This window comes from Somniosus microcephalus, chromosome 25 (genome assembly GCF_052327205.1).
Source record: "Somniosus microcephalus isolate GS21.2 chromosome 25, FLI_Smic_1.0, whole genome shotgun sequence".
Classification (NCBI taxonomy): Eukaryota; Metazoa; Chordata; class Chondrichthyes; order Squaliformes; family Somniosidae; genus Somniosus; species Somniosus microcephalus.
Genome location: NC_141011.1, coordinates 53889046 through 53908216, shown reverse-complemented (window position 1 = coordinate 53908216; position 19171 = coordinate 53889046). Strand labels below are relative to the sequence as shown.

The following is a 19171-nucleotide window of genomic DNA, read 5'->3' as shown; positions in this document are numbered from 1 at the left end:
TGATGGGGGTGGGATCTTGGGGGGCCGGGAGGAAGCACTTACCTTCTCCCCGAAGCTGTCCTCACCTCCCTTCAGCTGCCAGGTTTCCAGAGGCCTGGGAAACCAGTCAGGCCACAGATAAACCTGCAAAACAGGTTAAATCAGAGCCTGCAGGCCTCATTAAAATACTTCAATTGCCAATCCGCCTCCTGGAGCTGGTTGGCTGCCCTCCATTTGTCCTGCCTCCATTAAACCCGCAAGTGGGTGGGTTGGAGATTTTTTACATTTTAACCTCTGTCCTGACCCCAACCCACCCGTTTTTGGGTGTTAAAATCCAGCCATGTGAATGCTGGGGAAGGCCCATTTCATTTTCATTCTCTACTGTCTAGCCAAAGACAGCAACAGGACACTGCAAGGCCAGAATTTACCAGCATGGTGCAGGCTGACAACTGCCATCCTGTATCCAGAGGGCAGGAGATCGTCATCTCCCACTGAGAGTTGATAGGCCACCACAGAGGCTTACACGGGTTAAAGTTAGCCAGCAGCCCACACAATGTACACACCTAAACAGTACTTCAACCGCTCGCCTACTCTCTCCGGCCTTGGTGTTGGGCTACAACTGTTGCCCTTCACCCAGATTGCTTAATGAGGAGTTGCATAGAGGGAGCTTCAGTCTACATCGTCTCAAAATCTCTCTGACTTGAGAGAGCTCAATAGGGACAGAGAGTAACCCAAATGGAAAAGACATTTAAGGATAAACAAAAGAAAACAGTAATTTATGTTCAATATTTGAAGCTCCTCTTTATTCAGCAGGGCAAGGAGTATTATCCTTAAAAGCAGACTCTCAGAACCTGTGCTAGCCCAAGGCACTAGTTATTCAGCAAGGAAAGGGTTAACAGTTAAAAAGCCAAAATATTTTTTCCTTCTCTTTTATTCCAAAAGCCCAATTATATAGAAATCTAATAAACAAATGCTGGAAATATTTGAAGTTACATCTTGAGTGGTTATTCCTAGCTATGCATCTCTTTCTACAGCTTTTATCGCGGTCGAACAATCCTGACTAGACATTACCCAGACAGGTTCCTGCGCGAACACAAACCCTCGCCTCCTCAGGCCAGCTGGACCTCCCGTCACACAGCTTAATGAATACTGACTGGGCTGGGCTGGGCTGTTCCGTTCATAAGCACCAGGAAGCTCTTCTTTCTCATGCGAGCGCAGCACAGAATTATCTTATTGCGGCTTTACTGGAAATTCTTATATATCCTAGTGTTTAAAATATCAGCACACTGTCGTATTTTTGCATTTGTGCTCTCATAAGCTGTATTTCACTAAACTTCCTACGAATAAAAAGAAACCACTGCTTATGCAGGCACAGAACCAACTGGCACTGATCTAAGAGTGGAGGAAAAGAACTGGCAGTGATCTTTAGGTAACCGAACAAGAGGGTCAACTTTAACCCCAGAGAAACCTGATAGGGAATAAAGGGCTGTTTGAATTGCCACCAGCTGCCGATGCGTGCAGGGTTAAAGCCAGCTGTGCTGGTGTAGGACATGTTTATTTTATAAACAAGACTTTGATTTTGGTTAAAAACAATTAAACAATGTACTTGCGCCGTCATGTTTTCCATTGATGCTTCTTTTTCAAACGCTAACCCATTAAAAAAAAGTTAGCATTGTACCAAATAACGTCGTGGTTGTTATTAATTTGAAACGCCAGTGGGATCGAAGGCAACTGGACACCCAATGCTAACATTTTGTACATTTCAAAAGCTAATTGCGCAAGTGCGAGTAAATACACTGCCTTACACTCGCAGAATTGTTCATCTTATATCAGTTCAAACCCTGAATGATTCGGTCTATAACTAGATAACGCAGCAGAAACGTAGAACAATTTGCAGCACTCCGCAACTTCACAGGGTCAAACAGTCACAAGATCAATGTGACCAATTTAATTTGAATAGCACAGAAAACAAAATGCAACATTAAATGTTCCATTACCTCTAGTAAGGATCCTGGCCAAGTTGAAAAGAAATGCACCAAACCATAAACAGCAATAATTCCAGGGAGATTCATTTCTTCAGCCAATAAATCCAAACGTTGCTTTCAGTGTATTTCACACAGCAAGGAAAAATCTGCACAGGGTAGAGTCTAGATAGCGGCGAGAGGAATTTCAACCCCTGCCCGCCATGTCAGGGGGCTGTACAACAATACATTTCTCAAAGTGACAGTTCTGTCTGGGTTCAGAGGGAAAGCACAGAAGGTAATCTGTTCAATAAGACGAGGCAGAAGGTGCGCCGCTGATCCAATTACTTAATCGCCACTTCATGAACGATGCACGAAGGGCCATTCTGGATGCAGTTTCCACATGCAGTAGGCAAAAGCTCAAATGGAGAGGTGAAGCGGCAGACAAAGCTCCACATGCTGTGGTAATGCACAAGCTTGCTCATTCTCAAACCCTGGAGACTTCGAAATAAAACAGGCTGCCTCCCCCTGCTGTGCAGGGCATTCAGGACAAACCTAACGAATGTAAATCAAGCAGTTCATGTAAGAGAGACGTGCACAGAGTACCACACCGGAGTCTAATCTCTACTATTCTGTGCATCAAGCCCAGGCTCAAAAAAAATTTAGAGGGCGGGGGAAGTGAAATAAAACTGCCCACTGATTCATTATTACATTTCAAAACAGCTCGCTTTAACAGAACAGCTTTAATTCAAGTCAGAGATTTCACAAGACCACCAGATCAGTTTGGGCAAAGAAAGCCGTTCGGTCGATTGGAGCTCTTCCTTCCTGACTCGCCCTCTTCCCACTGCAGCTTTACTGTCCATCGAAACAGCAGGCCACTGCAGCTTTACTGTCCATCGAAACAGCAGGCCACTGCAGCTTTACTGTCCATCGAAACAGCAGCCCACTGCAGCTTTACTGTCCATCGAAACAGCAGCCCACTGCAGCTTTACTGTCCATCGAAACAGCAGGCCACTGCAGCTTTACTGTCCATCGAAACAGCAGCCCACTGCAGCTTTACTGTCCATCGAAACAGCAGCCCACTGCAGCTTTACTGGCCATCGAAACAGCAGCCCACTGCAGCTTTACTGGCCATCGAAACAGCAGGCAGGACTTTGGTTTCATGTTTCCTCTGAAGTAGACATTTTTGACAATTCAGCACTCAGCCTGGGAATCAGGAGGAAAACTCATCACTGGCTAAAGTCATACCTACCACAAAGGAAGATGATTGTGGTTGCTGGAGGCCAATCATTTCAGCCGCAACCCACAACTCCTCAGATAATGAAGCAGTCCACCGATAAGTGGGCTGATAAGTGGCAGGTAACATTCACGCCACACAAGTGCCAGGCAATGACCATCTCCAACAAGAGAAAGTCTAACCATCTCCCCTTGACATTCAATGGCATTACCATCATCAAATCCCCCACCATCAACATCCTGGGGGTCACCATTGACCAAAAACTTAACTGGACCAGCAACATAAATACTGTGGCTGCAAGAGCAGGTCAGAGGCTGGGTATTCTGCGGCGAGTGTCTCAACTCCTGACTCCCCAAAGCCTTTCCACAATCTACAAGGCACAAGTAAGGAGTGTGCTGGAATACTCTCCACTTGCCTGGATGAGTGCAGCTGCAACAACACTCAAGAAGTGCGACAAAGCAGCTTGCTTGATTGGCACCCCATCCACCACCTTAAACATTCACTCCCTCCACCACCGGCGCACCGTAGCTGTAGTGTGGACCATCTACAAGATGCACTGCAGCACCTCCCAAACCCGTGACCTCTTCCACCTAGAAGAACAAGGGCAGCAGGCGCATGGGAACACCACCACCTCCAAGTTCCCCTCCAAGTCACACACCATCCTGACTTAGAAATATATCGGCTGTTCCTTCATCGTCACTGGGTCAAAATCCTGGAACTCCCTCCCTAACAGCACTGTGGGAGCACTTTCACCACACGGACTGCAGCGGCTCAAGAAGGTGGCTCACCACCACCTTCTCGAGGACAATTAGGGATGGACAATAAATGCCGGCCTCGCCAGCGACGCCCACATCCCAGGAACAAATAATTTTTAAAAATCGAACCTGGGACATTTCTGGTCTATATGGCTTAGCTAGTCACTGGACAGATTCATTGAGCCATCGAAGATTGAGTAAGATTTTGTTGATCTAGTTCCAATTTGATTATGCTTAAAAAAGAGTTAGTTATCAACCTTGTCCAATACTGTTTTGCAAAGACAAATATTTGCGAGCTGGGCCTTTATCAGTAAACTGAACTCTGGGCCCTTCTTACGTTAAATGTTGGGTTTTGTTTCACAGAAGTAAAATCTGAGTCCTTACTGTTAATCAATTCTTCTCATGATCGTTACAGTTACAGGAGCTCTTTCACTGACAAATTTACATTTTGTTCCAGCCAAAACATTTGTTTTTCCTCGCTACCTCCTTGCTGATAAGGGAATTAGGGGTTACGGGGAGCGGGCAGGGAAGTGGACGTGAGTCTAGGTTCGGATCAGCCATGATCCTATTGAATGGCGTAGCAGGCCCGAGGGGCCGTATGGCCTACTCCTGCTCCTCCGTCTTATGTTCTTATGTTATATTAATATGGAAACCAATCACACCTAGAAGGAAGCCTGACAACAATGGAGTGTGAAATCTTACAATTTAACATAAAAATGCAATAAGATTATATTTCCAAGAGTTAAGTGCATTAAATAGCATTACGCTGTGAACAATAACAGCAATGCTTTTACTTACTGACATTATGAAGATCACAGACACAATAGAGCAATCGTGGGTTTGTATAGTCAGAGAGAAGAAAGTAATGATACACAGTAATAACTAAACATGTATTTAATGTTTTCAGAAATAATTAGATTGTGTACAACATTCTTTGCCAAAAAGAAATGAGTCAAATATTCCAATAATTTTACTAATTTAACTCAACTCGAGCCATTCCCCAAGACAATGGATCAGTTGGTTATGAGAATGAGCAGCGGAGCCATATTAGTACAGAAGATCCCAGGCTCAATGTCCAGTCTGTGTTAAATTATGTCTTTAAATTAGGTCTTTAAAATTCTGAAAAATTTTGATAAGATAAATATTAATAATTTTGGATGTGCACTTGAGATGCTGTAACCTGCAGGGCTACGGACCAAGAGCTGGGAAGTGGGATTAGGCTGGATCGCTCTTTGTTGGCTGGCGCGGACACGATGGACCGAAATGGCCTCCTTCCGTGCTGTAACTTTCTATGATTCCAGAAGAGTGGATAGAGAGAGAATGTTTCCACTTGTGGAGAAGAGCATAACTAGAGGCCATCAATATAAGATAGTCACCAAGAAATCCAATAGGGAATTCAGGAGAAACTTCTTTACCCAAAGAGTGGCGAGAATGTGGAACTCGCTACCACAGGGAGTGGTTGAAGCGAATAGTATCGATGCATTTAAGGGGAGGCTAGACAAGCATGAGAGAAAAGGGAATAGAGGGTGTGGTAAACCACGTTCACTATTGTATCACTGTTAGTAGTTAGCACTGTTCACCACTGTTCGTTATAACTGTATCACTGACCACTATTGTATCACGGTACGAGGTCGCCTCTTGCCACACTGCTATACCTGGGATGACCACTGCCGACTCCGCCTTGGCTCCACCCACCAGGCCAGGTATAAAGGTGAGCGACTGGCTGGTATTCCTCCTGCTTGGATCGGATCACCCACGAGAGTGGGCTCTGTTATTTAGTCAATAAAAACCTTTAGTCACCTTCGTAACTCTTCGCCTTTTATTGGAGGAATTGATAGGTATATCAATTTTATTGACTAAATTTAATGATGTCCAACAACGAGTCACAACCGGCGGAGGAGCCACCAGCGCAGCTCCCAGGAGCACAGCCACACCAGCCAGCTTGGCTGCGAGCCCTCAGACCGCCGTACCTGGACCTGAACCCACGAGCAGCAAACTCAGCCGCAGACTTTAAACACTGGCTGGTCTGCTTCGAATCATACCTGAGAGAATCCAGCGTCCCTCAGGCATCCAAACTAAGTGTCCTGCAGGCACAACTGAGCCCGAGAGTATACACTCTCATCGAGGACATGACTACCTACGAGACCGCCATCAACCTGCTGAAACAGAAGTACCGGACCCCGGTAAACTACATGTACGCTAGGCACCTCCTAAGATCACGGCCGCAACAGCCAGGAGAATCAGTAGCCGAATTCTCACAGGCGCTATATGCACTCGCCAGGAACTGTGAGTTTAAATCGGTGTCGGCAGCCGAAAATACTGAAGATAATATCCGCGACGCATTCCTGAAAGGCCTACGGTCCGAGTACTCACGGCAAAGACTGCTGGAAGCTAAAGACCTCAGCATGGAAAAAGCTGAAGCCCTCGCTATCTCCCTGGAAGTGGCCCACCAAGATCAGGAAGCATTCACCAGGTACTGCTCGCGACCCTGGGACTCGGGCCCGACCCCTACCACAGCACCCTTCCCAGCGCCGCCCCCGGGACCTACCTCTGCGTCGGCGTCCCGGACCCGACCGGCCCCGCCACCCCCGGCACCGGCCCCGACATCGGGCATCCGCGATCGGGCCGCCGGCTGTTTTTTTTGTGGCCAGGAGAAGCACCCGAGGTCGCGCTGCCCAGCCAAGAACTCCATATGTAAAACCTGCCTGAAGAAAGGCCACTTCTCCAAGGCCTGCAGGAGCGGATCCTCAGAGGCCAGCAGTGCCGCATGCGAACTATGGGGGCGGCCATCTTCGTTTAGGGCAACTGAGGCCAGCATCCCCACACATGAGTCATGGGGGCGGCCATCTTTGTTTAGGGCAACTGAGGCCAGCATCCCCACACATGAGTCATGGGGGCGGCCATCTTTGATTAAGGCAACCGACCCCAATAGTGCCTCATGGGGCCCTACCTCGTGGGAGACGCCATTTTACTCACCACGCCCGACCGCCTCGCCCGCAGATGACAACGACTCGCTCGGCTACACACTAGCTTCCGTCACCCTGGACCAAGCCCGCCCGCACCATCTGTCCAAGTCAATGATGGACATCAAAGTGAACGGCCACGCCACGACCTGCCTGTTCGACAGCGGAAGCACGGAGAGCTTCATCCACCCAGACACGGTGAGCCACTACTCCCTCTCTGTCCTACCAACGCGCAGCCGAATCTCGATGGCATCGAGGTCCCACGCCACGGACATCAGCGGCTACTGTGTCGTGACCCTGTCGGTTAAGGGCACGGAGTATAAAAACTTTAAACTCCTCGTCCTCCCCCATCTCTGCGCTGCCGTCCTACTAGGGCTGGACTTCCAATCCCACCTCCAAAGCGTAACCCTAGCATACGGTGGACCCCTCCCCCCACTCACAGTCAACAACCAGCAAACGTTAAACCGCCCACCGCGTAACACCTGCAGCCTCTCCACCCTCAAGGTCCCGCCACCCTCTCTGTTTGCTAACCTTACCCCTGACTGCAAACCCGTCGCTACCAAAAGCAGGCGGTATAGCGCCGGGGACAGAGCCTTCATTAGCTCTGAGGTGCGGCGCCTCCTGAAAGAGGGCATTATCGAGGGGAGCAGCAGCCCCTGGCGTGCCCAGGTCGTAGTCGTAAAGACCGGCGATAAAAACCGCCTGGTCATCGACTACAGCCAGACCATAAACAGATATACCCAGCTGGACGCATACCCCCTCCCCCGCATATCTGACATGGTCAATCAGATTGCACAGTATAAAGTATTCTCGACCATCGACCTGAAGTCGGCCTACCACCAACTCCCTATCCACCCTGAGGACCGCCAGTATACCGCCTTCGAGGCGAATGGGCGCCTATACCACTTCCTTAGGGTCCCCTTCGGTGTCACTAATGGGGTCTCGGTCTTCCAAAGGGAGATGGACCAGATGGTTGACCAGAACGAACTGCAGGCTACATTCCCCTACCTAGATAACGTCACTATCTGCGGCCGCGACCGGCAGGAACATGACGCGAATCTGGAGAAATTCCTCCGTACGGCCCAACGGCTGAACCTCACCTACAATAAGGAGAAATGCGTGTTTAACACCACGCGCCTTGCCATCCTCGGCTGCGTAGTGGAGAACGGAATCATCGGCCCCGACCCAGAAAGAATGCGCCCCCTCATGGAGCTACCCCTCCCCCACTGCCCTAAAGCACTTAGGAGAACCCTGGGGCTTTTCGCCTACTATGCCCAATGGGTACCCAATTACGCGGACAAAGCCAGACCCCTCCTGAAAGCCACTTCCTTCCCCCTCACGGAGGAGGCGTGCGCGGCCTTCTCCCTCATTAAGGGAGACATAGCCAAGGCCACGATGCACGCAGTGGACGAGTCCATCCCCTTTCAGGTGGAGAGCGACGCATCCGACTTCGCCTTAGCCGCCACCCTAAACCAGGAGGGGAGGCCAGTGGCCTTCTTCTCAAGGACCCTACAGGGCCCCGAGATCCGACATTCGTCGGTCGAGAAAGAGGCCCAGGCGATCGTGGAGGCAGTACGGCGCTGGAGGCACTACCTGGCAGGCAAACGATTTACCCTCCTCACCGACCAGCGTTCGGTGGCTTTCATGTTTAATAACAAGCTGAAGGGCAAAATCAAGAATGACAAGATTTTGAGATGGAGAATCGAGCTCTCCACCTACGATTATGAGATCTTGTACCGGCCAGGCAAGCTGAACGAATCCCCTGATGCCCTTTCACGAATGACATGCGCCAGCGCGCATATCGATAGGCTTCAGACCCTCCACGACCAGCTCTGCCACCCCGGAGTCACCAGACTCTACCATTTCATTAAGGCCCGCAACCTGACCTACTCCATCGAGGAGGTCAGGACCATGACCAGGAACTGCCAGACCTGTGCGGAGTGCAAACCGCACTTCTATAGGCCGGACCGAGCAAGCCTGATCAAGGCCACCCGCCCCTTCGAGCGCCTGAGCATCGACTTTAAGGGGCCCCTCCCGTCCTCTGACCGTAATGTGTACTTCCTCAACATCGTTGATGAGTACTCCCGTTTCCCCTTTGCCTTCCCCTGCCCCGACATGACCAGTAGCACGGTCATTAAGTGCCTGAATGCCCTCTTCGCCTTGTTCGGGTTCCCGAACTATATACACAGCGACCGGGGCTCCTCCTTCATGAGCGAGGAACTCCGGCAATTCCTCCTAGAGAGAGGTATTGCAGCAAGCAGGACCACCAGCTACAACCCCAGAGGTAACGGTCAGGTGGAAAGAGAGAACGCGACGGTATGGAAGGCCGTCCTCTTAGCCTTAAAGTCTAAGGGCCTCCCAACCTCCCGCTGGCAAGAAGTCCTCCCGACAGCGCTGCACTCCATCCGGTCATTACTTTGCACGGCCACTAACACCACCCCCCATGAACGAATGTTCGTTTTCCCCAGGAAGTCGACTACGGGAACCACTCTACCAACCTGGCTGACCGCCCCGGGGCCGGTCTGGCTGCGGAAACACGTGAGGACCCATAAAACGGACCCCCTGGTCGAGAGGGTGAACCTCCTGCACGCCAACCCCCAGTACGCCTACGTGGCGTACCCAGACGGGCGGGAGGACACTGTCTCCCTACGAGACCTCGCACCCTCAGCCGATCCGGAAACACCGCCACCACCCCCCCCAACCTCAGTCCAGGTAGACGGCATGCCGGAACCCCACGAGCCCTCGCCGACCACGCAAACACCAGCATCAACACCGGATAAGGCACCAGCACCGGATAAGGCAACACCACCGCTGCGGCGATCGGAGAGGCTTACGAAGCCTCCGGACAGACTGACCTACCAGAATTGGTAGTACACTTCACCCCGCCGGACTTAATTCTAAACAAGGGGTGAATGTGGTAAACCACGTTCACTATTGTATCACTGTTAGTAGTTAGCACTGTTCACCACTGTTCGTTATAACTGTATCACTGACCACTATTGTATCACGGTACGAGGTCGCCTCTTGCCACACTGCTATACCTGGGATGACCACTGCCGACTCCGCCTTGGCTCCACCCACCAGGCCAGGTATAAAGGTGAGCGACTGGCTGGTATTCCTCCTGCTTGGATCGGATCACCCACGAGAGTGGGCTCTGTTATTTAGTCAATAAAAACCTTTAGTCACCTTCGTAACTCTTCGCCTTTTATTGGAGGAATTGATAGGTATATCAGAGGGTTATGCTGATAGAGTTAGATGAGGAAAGACGGGAGGAGGCTCGAGTGGAATATAAACGCCGGCATGAACTGGTTGGGTCGAATGGCCTGTTTCTGTGCCGTATCTCCGATGTAAATTAGCTGCTCAAACTGGGGTGATGGCAGAGGTGCAACAATTAGCCTCCATGGTTTTGGAGCAGGAGGAGAAGAAGGGGAAAAATAAAATTGGTCAGGGTTCCCATGCCTGATCACTATTCAGTGACCCTTATTGTTAGTGGATGTTGAGTGAGGGCAAGACCGGGCTCGGTGTGATCTTCCTCACGGTCACAGAGGCCTGCCAAACTCACCGACTCTGGTTACACATGAAGAATTGGTACTTGTGCAAGGTAATGTAGGATAACTGGTGCTCATGGAAACGTATCCCAATAGGGAGTCAATGTCTTCAGAAGAGAAGTGAGAAAATTACCAGGAAAAAAAGGAAGGAAGGTTGTTTTTAAAGAACAAAAAAGAGAAAGCGTTGACTCCACATTACATTTGCGTGAGAAACTCAAACTGACACACACAAAATAATTTCAAATGCCAGGTATAAAATAAGTAGCGTATTCAGCTTTGGTCTGAACATGTTAGTAAAGAGCTCCTCTAATGCATAACGGTAAATGCGTGGCCTACTGTGGCACTGAGCCATGCAGACCCGGTCTGTGCCGAGTTAGTAGCGTGGTGGAACACCATAATTAGCATCTCCATTGCTGGAGGGGTGAAAATATAAATTAGCTCGAGTTGCTGCTCCTGATTGCTATCCTGGGACCACCGCTGGGAACTGCACGTGTGCTTAGATGTTACTGAAGAGGACTGGACTCAATGTGACGCCCTTTAAACTTCAATGCCTGGGTTAATGCTGACACGTGGATAAGGAACCAGAGGACGACCAGCAGCCATGGAACTGTACTCCAGCTTGGCTCAGCATCTTCTGGACAGAGGAATAGACAAAGCAACATGGTGGTGACTTGGTTCAGCAGTAAAACTACCCTTATGTGCAAAACGGTGTCTTACACTTACATTCTCAACAGGAAACATGACCCTGGTATTCGGAGTATAAAGAAGTAATTATAGTATCAGATTCTGGGATTTTCTGTAGGATTTATAAAAGTATAACGAACAACAGAATCAATTCTCTTTATCAAATTACAATCAGTATTGACTAACACGTTTTTATTTTGTGAACTAAATGCTCATGTTGAAGGTGTTTACAGAGAATGTGTGAAAGCAAATCCAGATAATCCTTTTCATTTTATTTAAGTACAATATCCAATGAAGCTAATGAAGGTGTAAAATCTGTTTTAGATCACAACTATAAATCTCAGCTGCAGAACTGAGGCGCAGATTTGCAGACCACAGGCAACTGCAGAAGAACGACACGTCGGAGATCATTAAAAAGAAAAAGACTTGCATTTCTCTAGTGCCTTTCATGACCCAAGGACGTCCCGAAGCGCTTCACAGCCAATTAAGGAGTTTTTTTTGGCAGTGCAATGGTAACTTTTAAAACACAATAGTGAACAGATAGACTGCAGCTCAGAATTGTATTGCTATTCATAAAATAAATACAGAAGTGTTGAAGTCACGGCTGAACTAACAAAATGTCCTTCTTATTCAGCTTTGAATATGCTTGATGCCAAACACACAATACTCACACATCTGGGATGATTTTACAGAGGAAATAGAGCAAAAAAATTACTAAAATAAAGTCTTGTTAATTTTTAAAATACAGTACATTTTTAGATTACTGATAATCCTGTCAGCACCATCCTTTGGTGTACGGACATAATGTACTACACTGCAAGACACAGATTAACACCTGCTATTCCCCACATTGCCATTTTTCAATCTGGATTATGGCAGAAAACTGGAGAGCAAGTGGTCCTTGGCTCCTATCATTATCTCATTGTGACTGATTGCAAAGTGTCTACCTGCTGTCTCAGACGTGAAGTGGCACTTAACAATGGGCTGAAGAGGAGGAATGTAAAAGGGGAAGAAAAAAACGTGGTGAAGGACCACATGCAGGGAAGAGGAGCTAGAATGGTATCTTTACAGAAAGAAGTAAATCTCTACATGGCTGATCTTTTCTTATAACCTTTTAGCTCAAGATTAAGTGGGGAGTTAGTGAGAATTAATTCATCGCAACCAGCAGTTAATTAGGTACGAATACCCTCAGTAAAATATTCTTGAAAGTTAATCCATTACTTAATCCAGAGATGGTAAAGTAACTGGTTTTAAAAAGGAATGTATTTCGAAGATTAGCTTTAGCTCAACCAATCACCTTGAGCAACAGCAAAGAAAACACAGTTCTCCGTACAGTCACACTTATGTAATGTAGCCTGGTGACATACCTAACAAGGCAATGATACGATGACTTTGACTTCCACTTGACTGGTGCAGTACTAAACGTAACTAAAAAAGGCTGGAAAAGTAAGCAGCAGATTTATTGTACCTCAGATTCTATATGTGAATATTCAGAATGCAAAACATCCTGGCAATTCTAATCCTTTGAGTATTCGCTTGCCTTTGGAAATAGAATAAGTGTTCTCCTGTACAGAATTTAATTATTTGAATGTTGGCACCCATATTAATGTAATACACCTTGATACAAGGGTACGGTAGCATCGTGATATGTTACTGGACTAGTAATCCAGGGGCCTGGACTAAAGAACTCAGCGACATGAGTTCAAATCCCACCACAGCAGCTGGGGAATTAACATTTTATTAATTTCTGTTAAATTTAAATCCAGTTAATTAATTAAATAAATCTGGGATTAAAAAGCTAGTATCAAGTAATGGTGAGCATGAAACGACTGGACTGTCGTAAAAACCCATCTGGTTCACTGATGTTCTTCAGGGAAGGAAATCTACCGTCCTCACCCGGTCTGGCCGACATGTGACTCCAGGCCCACAGCAATGTGGTTGACTCTGAACTGCCCTCTAATGGCCGAGCAAGTCACTCAGTTGTATCAAACCGCTATGAAAAGCAGTACTGTAATAGGAATAAAACCGGATGGATCACCCGGCATCGACCTAGGCACCGGATTCGGATACAACAAAGGCACACAAAGCCCAGTCGACCCTGCAAAGTCCTCCTCACTAACATCTGGGGACTTGTGCCAAAATTGAGAGAGCCGTCCCACAGACTAGTCAAGCAACAGCCTAACAGTCGTACTCACAGAATCATACCTTTCAGCCAATGTTCCAGACTCGTCCATCACCATCCCTGGGTATGTCCTGTCCCACCGGCAGGACAGACCCACCAGAGGTGGCAGCACAGTGTATACAGTCGGGAGGGAGTGGCTCTGGGAGATCTCAACATTGACTCTGGACCCCATGAAATCTCATGGGATCAGATCAAACATGGGCAAGGAAACCTGTTGATTACCAACTACTGCCCTCCCTTAGCCGATGAATCAGTGCTCAGCCATGTTGAACGCCACTTGGAAGAAGCATTAAGGGTAGCAAGGGCAGAGAATGTACTCTTGGTGGGGGACTTCAATGTCCATCACCAAGAGTGGCTCGTTAGCACCAATACTGACCGAGCTGGCTGAGTTCTGAAGGACTTAGCTGCCCAGAGTGGGCCTACGGCAGGTGGGGAGAGAACCTGTGAAGGAATGAGCCGTGTAACCGATTCAGAAAAAGACACCATCTTGTGAAAGAATTCTGGCCTTATTAAAACATGACAAACTGGGTTTGGAAATCGAGAAACCGAACGATGAAAAAGCTGTGAAAGCATTCTGGCTATTGAGATAAGATAGTTGTTGACACTGAATCAATAACCTTATTGAAACAGGAGGTTAAAGGCTCCGGCAGGCTGAACCTTTCGGAATGAAGCAATGGTTCACCCTGGATAAGGTGTTCTAATTTACACTTCGTAAAGAAGCACATAAAAGTAAGAAACATCTGCCTTCGTAAAAATGACATCAAGTAAAACACACCTGCCGTTACACCGTTTTTTTTAATGGTAAACTTAGAACACCTAGAGAGGAGACATGATTCTGTAATGCTACCAGCTGATCTGGCAGTAAGAATTGCAGGGGTCAACAGAAAAATTACTAGAGATAATTAGCTTGCATCAGCAGAAAACCTTAAAGGAAATACCACTGGAAAAGGGTATAAATATTGAACTCTCAAATGGGATAGTAGACTCGCTTTAAAGGGGCAAAGCGATTCTCGGCTTCAGAGGCGGCTCTGTAAGTCTCCAACTCTTTGTACCTCGGGGATCAAAAGGTATTTGATTTTGGTGGATATCCTGAATAGAACTTTAAGAACTGTAAAACTGTAGCGAAGTTAAGATTTGAGAGTAAGGTTTGCTGATAATAAGATTGTAAGCTTTCTCTTTTTGGAACTGTTAATGTTGCGATTGACTCACCAACTGTAAATTACATGTCGGTTCTTTAATAATTCTATATATTTTTTAGAATTGTCTCACACAAGACTTCTGTATCAAACTCGCAAACTCAATCTCTGTACACTCTTTGGTGAGGAGTTGCAGAATTCTGGGGGAGTTTTCCGGACCCTCATAATATCCGGTACGTTACAGTCTAGCTAAACTTATTAAAAGTGCTATCTGGAGGATGGTAACATTTTCAGGTTGTTCCTTTCCTTTAGGGAGAGATGGTCCAGACCTTTAGATCCAATTAAGCGCCTTTAGGATTCGGCTACCTCAAACTTTAGTTGAAAGTGAACGTCTTGAGGAATACGCCTGATCCGGGGTAGCCCTAAAGGGGCTAGGACTAATAATCATCCCTTCAAACCAACACGAGGGAAAAACCTACTTGACATTGTCCTCGCCAATCTACCTGTCGCAGATGCACCTGTCCAGGACAGCATTGGTAGCAGTGACCACCGCACAGTCCTTGTGGAGGCAAAGTCCCATCTTCACACTGAGGACACCCTCCATCGTGTTGGTGGTACTACCACCGTACTAAATGGGATAGATTCAGAACAGATCTAGCAGCTCAAAACTGGGCATCTGTGAGGCGCAGTGGGCCATCAGCAGCAGCAGAATTGCATTCCACCACAATCTGTACCCTCATGGTCTGGCATACCCCTCACTCTACCATTACCATCAAGCCAGGGACCAACTAGTTTCTCAGCCGAGCAGCAAGTTGAAAATCTACCCCAATGGATATCAGCGTTTGATCTTATTAATGAGTAACCAATAAGATGCAGGGCAGCAATAGGCAAGCAGAAAAGATGGACACTGTTGAAGCCAACACATGGTGAAATCTTGGATTAATGCAAAAGCTGCCAGCTGATTCTGCTAGCGTGTTGACCCACTCAACCCTCCGCCGCCTTTAACACCAACCATCACAAGTTCTAGCAGCAGGAACCATATATTCTAAACTGCATAAGTTTCACCATTAGAAGCTTGTGTTCTTACTGATCGGTTTGGGGATGACAATGGGGAGGGGAACATTTCACTCAATACAATTTGCAAAGCTCTGCGCTGGTGATTCAGGTGTCTGATACAGTATATTAGCACACCACATAAACAATTGAAAGCTATCTTTCAAGTCCCAACGCTGGTCATCACTCAAACCTGCCACATTAATGATTATTTTTAGATATGTTCATACAAGCTTCTACAGGCAGAAATCATTATTCTACAGTACTTCAGTATTCCATTTTACGGAGGAGGGAAAGGGGCAAAGGGGACAGTATAAATGCTTAGATGCGCTTTTGAAGAAGGGATTGAGCAATAGTGTGTGAAAGCAAGTTGTTGAAATTGATCTCTGAAAAAAGGGGACAGGCTCGTTGGACGTAATGGCTTTTTCCTGTTTCTAACATTGCTTATGTTCATAAATTAAACTGATAGCTATATGACGCACGGTTTATTTCCTATTTTACAAGAGCTTTTTCCCAGGACAGTGGCACACATAGGGAGAAAAAAAGCACCAATACTGCACAGCATGCCTGGCAAATATCAAACAGGACAGCTTGCAATTAAATCAAATTGGGATGAAAATATAAAATTAGGCCATGATTAGCTGGAATATGCATTATTGAGAGCTACTGATAACCAACTCCTAGCAACTGGAGACTTACTGAGCCAGGTTTTGCACTGACCTTGTTCAGGGTTAGCTTTACGCCATGCCAGGAGAAATGGGCACTGACGCAGTCTATGCACTTGCTTTTTATCAAGAATGTTTGGTGACAGTATTAATGTCACTGAACAGAAAATGCTGTATTAATATTTACTGCACATTATTACTGCAAATTTAAGAGGTCAAATATGAAAGATAAAATAATTTTATGGTTACTTCACAGTATAGTTTAGATAAACCTTAACTACAATGAGCATGTAGTTGACAGTTTATAGAAATGTTGAACAACAGCCTTCTAATATTACCAAAGACTCAGATGCACCTGGCACACACCTGGCGTGGTTGATCACCACCAGATCTGGTTTGACTATAACAATAGCACATTATCCTCTCTATGACCAAATCCTCCGATCACTCCAGAATTATTCTGGAGAATAAGGACAATCCCAGATCCGCCTCTTCTGTCCCTCTTTCCCCTCTACCCTCAACTCCGGCACCGAGAGCAAGGAACTCATGGACTTTTCATCTCAAAGATTGAGAATCTCTGTGTAGTTGTCTCAGCCACCGACGCCTCTTCTTTCCCCTTCCTGTCCCGACTCTCCTTTCCCAGGCCCCAATCACTCCTCACTCTGTAGTTTCTTCCTCATTTCTCCAATGCCATCACCAGGCAGGCTAATCTTCTCTCTGACAAAAGCAAAATACTGCAGATGCTGGAAATCTGAAATAAGAACAGAAAATGCTGGAAATACTCAGCAGGTCAGGCAGCGTCTGTGCAGAGAGAAACAGGAGGTAACGTTTCAGGTTGATAGTCTTCCATCAGATGACGAAAGGTCATCAACCTGAAACGTTAACTTTGCTTCTCTTTCCAGGATGCTGCCTGACCTGCTGAGTATTTCCAGCATTTTCTTTTCTATGCCACCCGTCTTTCACTACTATCCTAAAATAAGGCTATCCTTATGCCGTATTCTTAATTTAAGCTATATATTTCTATATCCATTTGTGCACTATAGAACAGCTTATACAATCAAGATGATTGATTGCCATACAATACAATAATTTCAGAAACTGTCTTTTTTTTTCTCCCATTGTTCTTTCTCTCCAGGAGGAGCAATTCAGACGGACTCGGAATCATAGAATAATATAGCACAGAAAGTGGCCATTCGGCCCATCCTGCCTGTGCCGGCTCTTTGGTAGAGCTCTCCAGCTAGTCCCACTGCCCTGCTCTTTCCCCATAGCCCTGTAAAACTTTCCCCCGAACTACTTCAACATTTCCACAAGACTGATGGTGGCACTAATCACACACATCACCTGCTGGGTTATTGTTCAACCCTACCTGTACAGTCAACAAGCACAGTTGAGATCCCAGAAGATGTCCAAAAGCAGCCATCAATGAGTTTTCGTGCATTTTCATTAACCAGACAAATTGCAGCTGTTGTATGTTATTGGAGGAATGATTTATTTATGTGAATAAATAAACTGCAGCCAGAAATTGGGTCGTGCCAGCAAGGAGATGCTCCAAATCATTTACAGCCTTTATTAAAATTGATCATCACACTGAATGCTTAGCAACTAAAGAACCTATTTTATCTTAAGGACTTCTCATCAATTACTGAAGAAGAATCGGGTACTTTTGCAATGTGTCCGATTATGTTACAATGAATGCTGAAATATATTTTGGCAATAATCAAATACGGTAATATAAATGTTTCTGTAATTTGCTGTATCGATCTCCTGCCGGCTTTCAGCTACCCAAGTATACAATCATAAAAGGGAATTAATTACTCAGTGTCTGAGAGCAAAATAAACATTTGTTCAAAATATCCTGGTACAAGTCACAAGACATGTTGCTTTAGTTACAAGTTTGTAAAACATCACGGTTCCATTTCTAAAAGATCTCACTGACTGATCAGCGTTGTGATCGCTAACATTCCCGGCAGCCAAATTGTTTTTGTCAATGGTGTGGTGACTGACACCTTTAGGAGAGTAGATAAGTCTCCCGATAGTTTTGTGGGTAAATGTGCCATGTAGGTTTGTGCTCAGCCATACAAACTAGGGGAACCGAGGTTCAAGTCCCAGACGGTGCTTAGCGAGCTGCTCTCAGCCAGAGCAGCATGAAAGCACTACAGCTGTGGGGGAACAAAAAAATAAATCAGGATTCCAACTTCTAATTCCAACCAGTGATCCAAGGCGTAAACCGTGCACGTGTGGAAGGCGGGTGAGGTCTAGCTGTGCTGCCCTCCATAAAGCCTGCTGATATTCTTGGTTTGTCTTGGCTTACACACAAAGAAAGACTTGCATTTATATATACACCTCAGGACATCCCAAAGTGCTTTACAGCCAATGGAGTACTTTTTGAAGCGTAGTCACTGTTGTAATGTGGGAAACGTGGCAGCCGATTTGCGCAAAGCAAGATCCCACAAACAGCAATGTGATAATGACCAGATAATCTGTTTTTGTGATGTTGATTGAGGGATAAGTATTGACCAGGACACCGGGGAGAACTCCCCTGCTCTTCTTCAAAATAGTGCCATGGGATCTTTTACGTCCCCGAGAGAGCAGACAGGGGCCTCGGTTTGACGTCGCATCCGAAAGACGGCACCTCTGACAATGCAGCACTCCCTCAGCGCTGCACTGGAGTGTCAGCCTATATTTTTGTGCTCTAGTCTCTAGAGTGGGACTTGAACGCACAACCTTCTGACTCAGAGGTGAGTGGGCTACTGGCTGACACTTGAAGATTGTTCACTTGGGCAAGGTACCAGAAGCTTGCTGCTATTCTTGAAACTGTCGTCCAGCAAGAGCGAAGAGATAGGAAAGAAAGAAAAACACTGGATGTGCACCTTCGAATGGGATTGAATGTTCTCAGAACAAGTACAAACAGATCAAGTGCTCTGTGGGACGTGTGGCTCCCTGAGCTGGTTGATCCTTGGAAATGCCACAACAGGGAAGGCGACCAATCAAGGGTGAGTGGTGAAGGA

At 46.7% G+C, this 19171-nt stretch overlaps 1 protein-coding gene across 5 annotated transcripts in view; it reads right to left on the bottom strand.

Moving 5' to 3' along the window:
• The window catches only part of mib2 (MIB E3 ubiquitin protein ligase 2), a 281262-nt gene that overhangs the window by 229094 nt on the left and 32997 nt on the right, over window positions 1-19171 (bottom strand). The window contains exons 1-2 of one of the 5 annotated variants that reach the window (XM_085967468.1): window positions 1977-3193; window positions 43-123 (exon numbers count right to left, since the gene is read on the bottom strand). The exons of 2 other annotated variants lie outside the window; for them this stretch is intronic. The gene's annotated coding sequence lies outside the window, so the exon portion shown is untranslated. Of the gene's footprint in view, window positions 1-42; window positions 124-1976; window positions 3194-19171 lie in introns of those variants that run through there. 2 more of the 5 variants (XM_085967466.1, XM_085967470.1) reach the window with 2 other exon arrangements.